Source organism: Lutra lutra, chromosome 6, assembly GCF_902655055.1.
Source record: "Lutra lutra chromosome 6, mLutLut1.2, whole genome shotgun sequence".
Lineage (NCBI taxonomy): Eukaryota > Metazoa > Chordata > Mammalia > Carnivora > Mustelidae > Lutra > Lutra lutra.
Genome location: NC_062283.1, coordinates 74,805,704 through 74,817,944, shown reverse-complemented (window position 1 = coordinate 74,817,944; position 12,241 = coordinate 74,805,704). Strand labels below are relative to the sequence as shown.

General features: G+C 35.0%; 1 long non-coding RNA gene across 1 annotated transcript; it reads right to left on the bottom strand.

Annotated features, from left to right (window-relative positions):
* Positions 1-7,178: 7,178 nt before the first annotated feature.
* Positions 7,179-12,221, bottom strand: LOC125101855 (uncharacterized). Its single transcript, XR_007127957.1, has 3 exons — positions 12,129-12,221; positions 8,491-8,592; positions 7,179-7,610 (listed from the first exon to the last, which is right to left on the bottom strand). It is a non-coding gene; the product is annotated as an uncharacterized LOC125101855 (long non-coding RNA).
* Between the last annotated feature and the right edge of the window lie 20 nt (positions 12,222-12,241).

Sequence of the window (12,241 nt, the reverse complement as noted above, 5' to 3'; positions counted from 1 at the left end):
AATATGCAGGAAGTAATCTCAATCTTTTGGTATCAGTTTAGCCCTGATTTGTGACCCAGTATGTGGTCTATTCTGGAGAAAGTTCCACGTGCACTCGAGAAGAATGAGTATTCTGTTGTTTTAGGGTGGAATGTTCTGTATATATCTATGAGGTCCATCTGGTCCAATGTGTCATTCAATGTTCTTCTTTCTTTATTGATTTTCTGCTTGGATGATCTGTCTGTTACTGAGAGTGGTGTGTTAAGATACCCTACTACTAAGGTATTCATAGCAGTATGACTCTTTATCTTGATTAACAGTTGTCTTATGCAGTTGGCTGCTCCCATATTGGGGGCATAAATATTTACAATTGTAAGATCTTCTTGGTGGATAGGCCCTTTAAGATTGATGTAGTGTCCTACTTTATCTCTGACTACTAACAATGAAAAAATAGAAATGTAAATTAGAGAATTGATTCCATTTACTATAGCACCAAGAACCATAAGATACCTGGGAATAAACCTAACTAAAGAGGTAAAGGATCTGTACTCGAAGAACTACAGAACACTCATGAAAGAAATTGAAGAAGACACAAAAAGATGGAAGATCACTCCATGCTCATGGATCAGAAAAATAAACACTGTCAAAATGTCTATACTGCCTAGTGCCATCTATACTTTCCATGCCATCCCAATCAAAATTCCACCAGCATTGTTCAAAGAGCTGGAACAAACAATCCTAAAATGTGCATGGAACCAGAAGAGACCCCGAATTGCTAAGGAAATGTTGAAAAAGAAAACCAAAACTGGGGGCATCGTGTTGCCTGATTTCAAGTTTTACTACAAAGCTGTGATCACCCAAGACAGCATGGTACTGGCACAAAAACAGACACATAGACCAGTGGAACAGAGTAGAGAGCCCAGATATGGACCCTCAACTCTATGGCCAAATAATCTTTGACAAAGCAGGAAAAAATATACAGAGGAAAAAAGATAGTCTCTTCAATAAATGGTGCTGGGAAAATTGGACAGCTATGTGTAGAAGAATGAAACTTGACCATTCTCTTATATCATGCATAAAGATAAACTTGAAATGGATAAAAGACCTCAATGTGAGACAGGAATCTATCAAAATCCTAGAGAAGAACATAGGCAGTGACCTCTTTGACATCGACCACAACAACTTCTTTCAAGATATGTCTCCAAAGGCAAAGGAAACAAAAGTGAAAATGAACTTTTGGGACTTCATCAAGATCAAAAGCTTCTGCACAGCAAAGGAAACAGTCAGCAAAACAAGGAGGCAACCCATGGAATGGGAGAAGATATTTGCAAATGACACTGCAGACAAAGGACTGATATCCAAGATCTATAAAGAACTCCTCAAACTCAACACACACGAAACAGATAATCACGTCAAAAAATGGGCAGAAGACATGAACAGACACTTCTCCAAAGAAGACATACAATTGGCTAACAGACACATGAAAAAAATGTTCATCATCATTAGCATTCAGAGAGATTCAAATCAAAACCACATTGAGATACCACCTTACACCAGTTAGAATGGCCAAAATTAACAAGAAAGTAAACAAGTGTTGGAGAGGATGTGGAGAAAGGGGAATGTTTTTACACTGTTGGTGGGAATGCAAATTGGTGCAGCCACTTTGGAAAACAGTGTGGAGATTCCTTAAGAAATTAAAAATAGAGCTACCCTATGACCCTGCAATTGCACTACTGGATATTTAACCCAAAGATACAGATGTAGTGAAAAGAAGGGCCATCTGTACCCCAATGTTCATAGCAGCAATGGCCGCAGCCACCAAACTGTGGAAAGAACCAAGATAACCTTCAAAAGACAAATGGATAAGGAAGATATGGCCCAGATATACAACGGAGTATTATGCCTCCATCAGAAAGGATGAATACCCAACTTTTGTATCAACATGGATGGGACTGGAAGAGATTATACTGAGTGAAATATGTCAAGCAGAGAGAGTCAATTATCATATGGTTTCACTTACTTGTGAAGCATAAGGAATAACACAGAAGACATTGGGAGATGGAGAAGAGAAGTGAGTTGGGGGAAATAAGAGGGGGAGAAGAACTATGAGAGACTGTGGACTCTGAGAAACAAACTGAAGTTTTTGGAGGGGGATGGCGGGGTGGGGTGAGTCTGGTGGTGGGTATTATGGAGGGCACGTATTGCATGGAGCACTGGGTATGGTGCATAAACAATGAATTTTGGAACACTGAAAAAAATTAAATTAAATTAAAAAAATATATATATATATGATGTTAGATTACATGAAAGTATTACTTTTTATATTACTAAAAGCTAACTTTTCCAGTTATATATCACAAAAAGAATAATACCATGTTTCTCTTACACTGCAGAATGAGAACTGTCAGCTACAACCCAATTGCAATAATTATTACTGATGAGGATACAAAAAACAGAAATAGCACTACTTGCTGACAGATTGTAGGTGGATTGTGGGTTACCAGAAGCAATAAAAATTACATTTCCAGTTGAATAGCAAACTTGCTATGGAAATCTCTGAGAAATGAATAGGTTCACTCACTGTAATCTTTTTTTTTTTTTTTTTTTTTTTTTTTTTACTTGACAGAGAGATCACAAGTAGGCAGAGAGGCAGGCAGAGAGAGAGGAGGAAGCAGGCTCCCCGAGAGAGCAGAGAGCCCAATGCGGGGCTCGATCCCAGGACTCCGAGATCATGACCCGAGCCGAAGGCAGCGGCTTAACCCACTGAGCCACCCAGGCGCCCCCACTCACTGTAATCTTAATCACACAAACTGATGTTGCTGCAGCTGAATTGCTAATTTTTTTAGTTATATCTACACATGTTATTATTTATAAATGTTTTAAAAACTAAATTCTAAATGAATGCATTCTTTTATGCTCAGGAATGTTATGTTACTGGTCACATATTTTGAGAGTTGTCTAAATAATGTATTTATTCATTCAACTAGCTTGATTGTTTATCACAGGCCTAACATTTTTTTTACCTGAGAATACAAAAAATGCCTAAGACAGTCACTATTCTCAAGAATCCTAGTATGGTTGGGAGATAAAAGCACAATGAATAACAACAAGAGATGCCAGTAACAATATAATAAATGTAGGCATGCAAAACTGCTCAGGCCTCATCGAGAGTAGATAAATCATCATACTTAATGTTTGAGATTAGCCAAAAATAGGAGAAGCTGTCAGGAGATTTCTTGCAGGAGCTGCAACTGAGTATTAGCTGATGAATTGGTATCAGCTATATAAAAGCATTTATGAGAAATGGTGCTGGTAGAAATACGTACAGAAGCAAAGACAGGAAGATTAAAAAGTTCATGGCATGTTGGGTAAACTCCAAGCAATGTGGAGTGACTTAAGAATAAAATAAAATGCAAGTCACAAGAGTAGATTTCCAGTTTCAAGGTGGAAGTGGGAGTTGGCATTTTGCTTAGTCTATTTCTAAGACAAATTTCTTAGTCAATTTTGGAAGTCATCCAAATTGAATGAGGAGAAAGTAAAACAAAAATATGATCTCATTTTCAAAGTAAAATCAAGGGACAGCTAGATTCCAAGTGAAATTGAAGAAAAGGGTGACAAAAATTACTGGAGAAGAGAAGGGGATACATTCAAGAGGAAGCAAAGAGAGGATGCCTTGGCTATAGATCCCCGAAAGAACCACTTCTCAATGGAAAAGGGCATACTTTGACGTGAAAAACTAAATTCTTTATTTGCAATAATGAAAACCAATTGTAGACAATGGTTATAATGTTTCTCTGGGCCTAGTTTGGGTATGAAAAGCAGAGGCAGGGTTATCTGAGGATCATGAAAATTGAAAATAAGCTCATATAGGTAGATAGGAAGCTGTTGTAGTAAAAGAAAAAAAAAAACAGAAGAAAAATAAAAGAGAAACTTTTGTGGGGTGGTAGGGGATAGAAACAATTTGCACTGACTAAGGAGAAATAAAATATAAATAACACCTCTCATAATTCCCCCCCCAAAAAAAACCCAGGTCAAAAGAACATTTCTGATAGGGTGGAACATGGTGCTGGCCATTTCTCCATATGAATTTCCTTTAATTACTAAGTCCAGGACCAAATTCACCATTTAAGATGAGAAATTAAAATATTATAAGCATACGGCCTATATAAAAATATTATCAGGAATGATGATAAGAGGAAGAAGAAAAACAAATAGCAGATGATGCTCATAAACCAGAGAAACCATAACCTTAAAGAAGCAAACTGACTTCTATGAAGCAATAGATCAAAGCAAAGACTAAAAGAACTCAGTGAAGAAATGAGGAAATAACAGGAAGAGAGAAATGTTAATAGCAGAGGTGAGGCACTAAGTGGTAGAAGGTGAACAACATAAAACAAATAAAGAGTTTAAAATTGTTAGGGAGAAGAGTTTGTATGGGAGGCAGGTAAGAGAGCCAACATTAAACAGTTAGTTCTTATAGAAGAAAAGTAAAATAATGGAAATAAGCAAATAACTTACAATTATAATTCAAGATAACTTTCTTGAAAAAAAAAATCTGAATTTTCCTTTAAATGGTTTCCCCATACTCCAGAGAAACCTGACTTGGAATGTTCAATACCAAGATATAGCCTAATGAAGTTACTGGACTTGGAATTAATAAAATAACACTTTAGAGATGAAGGTTGAAAAAATTAGGTTGCATACAAGAGGGAAAAAAATCAGACTGAGCTCAGACTTCTCAGAAACATTTAATTTAAATAAAAAAGACAATTGATATACACCTAAAAAAAAAAAAAAACCCTTACAAAAAAAGAAGGTGATCCAGTAATTTTATTTCTAGGCAAACTACTATACAAATACAAAGGCAAAAACAATCTAAAACAAGGAAGAACTCAAGGAATCTTGTTTTCATCAGTCCTTTCTTGGAGAATCCACAGAGAAGAACTTCACTAACCAAAAGATGACTTAAGAAACTACAGCAAAATACTGGAAGTGAACACTAACTATATTTTACTATAGAACAAATATTAAAATAAATATAGAGCTGAGGGGGTCAGAAGAGAACCTAAATGTTATAGGCTCCCATGCCTTAGAAATAACAAAATAACAAAAACTAAGGCGAGAGGATGAGGGAAGAAGTGTAAGAATGCTGACTGCTTCAGTTAAAACAGCAAATGATATCATTTAAAGCAAATCAAAAGAAAGTAGGAATAGTCATATAAACATCAGAGAAAGTGAATATTAAGGTATGACACAGCAGAATGAAGAAGGATTCAGTGTAATAAAAAAGTTATAATTGAACAAGTTAATATAACCATAAACTTGAACATATCAAAAAAACAACTAACCACCAAGTAAATACTATGAGAAATTACAAGAAAAAAGTGATTTAAAAACTTAATAACAGTGGGAGATTCAGCAGACCCCACTTACAACTGGATTTATCTAGCAAATAAAAAATAAAGACAAAGGAACTAAATAATAGATGTCATAACCCTAATTTAATAGATTTGTGGATCTTTACATTCCTTTAATAGACAATGTACTTTTTCCTTTTTATGTCGGTGTAATGTTTAGAAAAACTAATCAGATGCTTGGTCACACACTGGAAAACTAAACCAATAACATAAGCCAATAACATTAGAAAAGTTGCAAGCCAGTAATATTTAGAAAAGTCTTTTCTATTTGGAAATTGAGAAATATCATTACTGCTAAAAACATTCATATCAAAAAGGGAATTTTAAAGGAAATCATAACCTTTATATAATGCAATGAAAGGGAGAACTTTTTATACTATAAGAAATGGAAAATATTATTCAGGGGAAAAATCTATTGCTTTAAATGTCTTCACTATTAAAATAGAATTATGAGTAATAAAAGACATATGTATTCATACTGAGAAGTGTAAAATATTTGTAGAAAGAATAAATAATTGAAAAATGAAGAAATGGAGAGGAGACTGGAGACATAGGCAGATAAGCTACATGGCACCTTCAACTTTATTCTTTAGACCAGGAATAAAAATGCACATCACTTCAGAATAATATATATGCTTGAAGAAAATGCAACACCTGAGACATTGTGAACTACCGAGCAGGGGAAATTAAATATCTTTACCTCACCCGAAGATATTTAATTATTTTTTTCCTAATCATTTTGCAATTGTTTAAGTATTAGATCCATCCCAAAACCATTGTCTCCATTGTTCTTGACTACAGAGTAGAGCTGCCAGGTCTAACTGTTCAGGACAGGTACCATACAGGGGTTCCTCATCTAAGTAAGCATGATTTACAACATACAAATTTTTATTAGTAGGAACACATTTAATTGTAGTATAAATATTACTGACTCTAGTGATGAGTAATTTGTACAATTATTTTCCACTATATTCTAATGAAGTATCTTATCTATTAACTTTGTTAAAACTAATTTCAAATTGATGAAAATAAATGTCTATCTTAACAGGGTTGATATATATTATGCTACTTGAATTTATGCAAGAGAAATATGCCAATAATTGAACATCCTTGGTGTGACTGCTCTTAAAAGATTCCATTATATTTAGCACTAGTTCCAAATACTTTTACAGCTTTCAGAATTTTTATATTCTGTATATATTTTTATTTATGCAAATATATAAATATATTTATGCAATATTATTTGCCAGTGGAGGCTTCTCAAAATTAAAAATTATTAACGAATAGTTGAGGTGTACAATGTCACAGGAAAGACTTTCAGATCTAGCAATCATTTCTATAGAAGATGAGATTGAAGCAAACAAGATTTGGCTTTCAAAAGAATTTTGTTTCCAGGACTTCTAGGTAGCTCAGTTGGTTAAGCATCTGCGTTTGGCTCAGGTCATGATCCGAGAGTTCTGGGATTGAGCCCCACATTGAACTCCCTGTCAGAGGGGAGCCTGCTTCTCCCTCTGCCTGCCACTCTCCCTGCTTCTACTCTCTCTCTCTCTCTCAAATAAATAAATAAAATCTATTTTTTTAAAAGAATTTTATTTCCTAGAAAAGAAGATGGGTAGTTATTTTATAGAAAATTAGTATTCTGGGGCACCTAGGTGGCTCAGTTAAGCATCCAACTCTCGATTTCAACTCAGGTCATGATCTCAGGGTCCTAGGATCAAGCCCTGCATTGGGCTCATGCTCAGCACAATCTGCGTGAGATTCTCTTTCTCCCTCTCTCCCCGCTGCTGTCTCTAAATAATAAATAAATATATAAAGAAATCTTTTTTTTTAAGAAATTTAGTATCCTACTGATTTAAGTTCCTAATTATTATGAATAAAAATTTACATTTTCTATTACTTATGAAAATGGTATTTTAGTTCTAATTTTTATTATTGAGAAGTTATATAGTGAATTTTAAAAGTTTGCTTGAGAATGAAGCAGCTTCTAGACTTGAGGTGGCTTGGTAACTGAACTTCAGTTTTGTTCAGGTTTGATCCAAGACTGCGTTCTTCAGGGCTTTATGGTGGGAATACTGATGAGTAAATCTATCATGGTATCTCCACTCCTTTTCTCAAGAATTGTTTAAAGCAGATACATATAACACAGTTCTGATCTTGAGACTGAAGAAGAATCTGATAACAGGTGGTCAGGGCTTCTGGAAAATACTTTCCTTCCTTGAGGGAAAGAGATGTTTGGTAAGGTGTAAGGAGGGTACAAAGAATTTCTCTCTCTTTCTTTCAAAATTATCAGGCTTAAGTGCATAATTTAACCAATCCTAGAAATGTTCTGCCTCCAGGATAGATTCTAAATGGCTCCATTTTCACCTCCTCCTGAAATGGGGTATTTAGTAAGATTTTAAAAAGAAAAAAAAAACATTCTCTTAACAAAACAATATATGGCAGCTGTACTTTGATAAATTGTGTGAAAATTTAAAAACAGCAGTAACATCAAAAAACCTCGTTTAGATGAAGTCCGGAGGCCAGCAGGGGGAGCTCTTACATCTAGCACCAGTTACCGATTGCACACCCAACAGAAGAAAGGGACCTTGCAAGTCCCTACCAGAGAAAGTAAGATTTCTTCTTGGCCTGGCAACAGCCTAGCCAATGAAAAGCCGCTATACTTCAACCTCCCTCCCAGCTACCTCTTTACAGAACACTCCTCTCCTTTGTTTCCCATACCTGCTTATGATTTTGCTGCAGCGTGCCTGTCCTGGATGGCAGTGCTCTGCTATTCCTGAATAAACCCTTCTTTGGCTGACAAAATAACTGGCAGTTTTATTTTCAAGGTTAACAGTTAATACAAATTACGGAAAAGGCCTGTTTTGTCTTGTAGTTATTTACTTAGCAGGACCTGAAGCCCTTACCGTATTCTACCTTCAGTTTTATTGCGGAGAAAATTAGATGGAAACATTTGACTGAGAGCCAAACACAGGGTTTCAAACATTAAGAAACTATGGGGGTGGGGGGAGATACTAAAGAAAAAAAAAAAAAAAAAAAAAAAACAGAAGAAAAGTCTCTGTTATCTAGGAGTAGCTAATATTTATTGAGTACTTACCGAAGCCTAACACCCTTCTGTGCACTTTGCTTGTTTCATTTAATCCACACAGCAACGTTGTGAAGAAGGTACTGTTACTCTCCCATCTTAAAGTTGACGAATCTGAAGCAAAAAAATGAAATTTGCCCCAGATTACACAGCTAATTTGAGGTGGGGGTAGCATTTAAGCACAGGCATCCTTACTCCAGATTTAAGCATGTCTCTAAACACTTCCTCAACTCACATTTAATCCAAGGTTGTGTCTATATGGAGATTCAATGGGAAAAGTCATCTTCTGGACTCTGTTTGCATGAGAGAGCTCCTTTCTTAAAGCATAATTCTCATGTATTACTATATTAGCCAATTCTTTTGTTTTTCTCTCTTACTGAATACTAACATTTGATATTGCTAAACTATGGTGCAGTGTCTAACCATGCCTGAATCAAAGTATTAGCCTAAATTATAAGAACTTAACATTTACCCTTCCTACAGTCTCTTAGATTTGATTTTTATGCAAAAATAAATTAGATGAAACCAATTAAATGTCTGAAGTAAATTAGCAGGCTCAAAACCACTTTACTCTGAAATATCTAAATGATTTATACAAAGAAAATTGTGTTTATTTGTTTAGTTTGTACTGGGTCCTTTGGATAATTGCTAATGGATAATTGTTTCATTCCCCCCACTTAGATATGCATTGTGCAATGTGGGGTCTATCAAACTCTTGTAATGTGGCTGGTCTGAACTGAGATGTGCTATAAATGTATAATATAAACTAGATTTAGAAACCTTAACAAGTGGCATTCCGGGGTGGCTCGGTCTGTTAAGTGGCTGCCTTCTGCTCAGGTCATGATCCCAGGACCCTGGGATCCAGTACTGCATTGGGCTCCCTCCTCAGGGGGAATCTGTTTCCTCTCCCTCTGCCCCTGCCCCTACCCCTGCTCTGCTCTCTTGTTCACTCTCTCTCAAATAAATAAAATCTTAAAAAAAAAAAAAAAAAGGAAACCATGAAAAATAATGTAAAACATCTCATTAGTAATTTTTATATTAATGTCATGTTGAAATTATATTGGGTTAAATTAGATGTATCATTAAAATATTAAAATTAATTTAATCTGTTCCTTTTTCTTTTTAATGTGGCTACTAGAAAATTTTGAATTATGAAAGTGGCTCACATTGTATTTCTACTGGAAAGTGATGATTTAAACATTGCCCTAATAATGTATTTAGTGAGAATTTAAAAATCTGATAAATGCATAAATAGAAATAGTTGGCTCCTTTCTACAGCCTAATAACATTTTTTGGTGAATGAATGCTTGATTTGAATAGTTCTTCAATATATGATAACATTAAATTTTATCAACTCCTATGTGAGGACAATAAATCCTTAACATATTTTAGCTAATTGCCCTTGAGAAGCAAAATGTTTTAGAAATGCCATTAGCATTTCTTCAAGTAGTCATTCTAAATGATTATAAAATAGTATTTAAACCCTAGAAACATTTGAATTCTCTATCACTTCATTATTTACATTGTGAATATTTGCCTTTTTCCCTAAAGTTATATGTTCTACCTGAAATAAATATTATACTTTTGTACTCATCTACGTATAGACATATCTGGTTGTCATGGGAATTACTGGCTTACACTGGGCTGGGGGAGGAAAAAAAACCTGTGTGGAAAGAAAATTGTTCACAGGCTATCTTAATATTAAGGTAATAAATTAGGAGGGTGTTTTACCTTTATTATGTCTTGATTTTTAATTAAAAAATCAAAATATGTCTTCACTGACAAAAACATGTCTTTAATCAGGATACGGCCTCTTGCAATTCTAAGTTTATACTGACCCCTATAGGTTATTTTGTCCTAATCTACTCCTAGCTTATTCTTACTGAACATATGTTAAAATATTTAAACATGTTTACATTTAGAGTTTAATTATTTTAGGATTAAAGTCATAATATAATTTTCATAGATCCTTTCTCTCCTTGTATTGTACAATATAAACTATGCATAAATTTTATTCATCCTTTAAGACAATTTATTTTGGGGGAAACTAGCTTGTATTTATGGTCTACAATAGGCTTACACTGTACTATAATTTATAAGACCAAGTGATTATTATTTAATCCCCTCAACTCTTTAAGGTTGATATATTACTAACAAAGATTCTGAGATTCTGAGAAGTCAAGTACCTTACTAACACTATTTTCACAGCAGAATTTAAAATTCAGAAGAACGTGAAAGGAGGGGTGTGTAAATGACATTAACCACAGTGAGAAGTTAAAAACTAAGTCAATAGCTTCTCCCCACTTGATAATTTTTCCAGTGGTAAGTTTTATGGATTCATATTAAGGACTCCTATAACTCTACAACATTTCTCTTTGGATATCTACCTCAATCCTCTATCTTTTTAAAAATGACTTAAGTAGAGCCATTTTAAAAGGGAGCCAGAACAGCCATTTCTGGAGAACTGGTTTTCACATCCTGTTTCTTGAACCTTGAACTCGGCCAAACGGTCAACATTCAAGAAGTCAACAAGCAGGAGAATATCCCTTTTGAAAAGACTAATAAAAGTGAACTTTTGCCTAGGGATCACTTCACCTGACCAATCAATGAGTGCAAATCCAGCCCTACTTGTCAGCACCAATGGACTCTTCTTTAAAACTATTTACCCAATCTTCCTCCTTTTTTTCTTCATGAAAATCCTGTCAACCTCCTGAAACCTGGACAGTATTTGGGATTCTACATAAATCTGTGTACCCTGAATTGCAATTCTTTGATTCCAGTTAAATGCTTTGCTTCTTGAACTGGTTTCTTGTTTTCAGGCTGACATCTTCAACTCTACGGGCAATTTAAGTTACTTTAAATTTTGCATCTCATTACTCTTGGTTTTTAAGCGTGCATTTTCACGTGCTGAGGGGTAGCATTTCTGAGACTTCAAGTTCAACATGCCCAAACTAAACCCATTGTCTTTTACCGAATTCCATTACTTTCTTTTTGCTACTTATTTAATGGTCACAGTTCTAGATTCCTAGGTGTTACTTCACCTTCACCCATCTAATTTTTGTAATCTTTATAAAACTGTCATTATTAATGACGAAGACTATTTCTATTTTATTTCTGTGCACCAAACTGTTTTCCCAGAATATCTTTTTACATCACTATAAAAGAATTAGAACTTTATGTACACTCACTAGAGATGATCATTACCACTTAATTTGCAAGGATTCCAAATGTCCCCTGAACAGCTCATGACGTTCAATAAAATCAATGCCATATTTAAGTCTTTATAATCAGTATGTCTTTTCACCTAATTAAAATTTCTGAACGGGCAAACTTCCTGTAACATCTTAATTGGACGACAAAATAAAATGCGTGTCAACAACAAAAAAGTGATACAAAGAACTGTTAGTACCCAAACGAAGGGAAATACCCCAATAGAACTTGTCCTAGGCAGTGGCCTGCAGAAATATCTGAGAATGTAAGTGGGGCAAAAAGACGCAAAAGTGTTAAAAGGAGAAATAAGAGGACGAACGTATGAGCACCGAGAAGGCAATCCTTCAAAAGCAGTTAGAGGACAAAATCATCAAGCACCACCTCAGCCTCTACTGAACCCAAACTCAAATAAACATTAAGCAATGGTGAGTTTTTCTCACATCGTTTCCTTAATGTGGCAAACTACGAACACTGCATTAGCCAAAAACTTCCACCCGCGGTTTTAATAGAATTCTGCTCCGAAAGCTGCCCCAAATTCCAAGAATGCGCACGC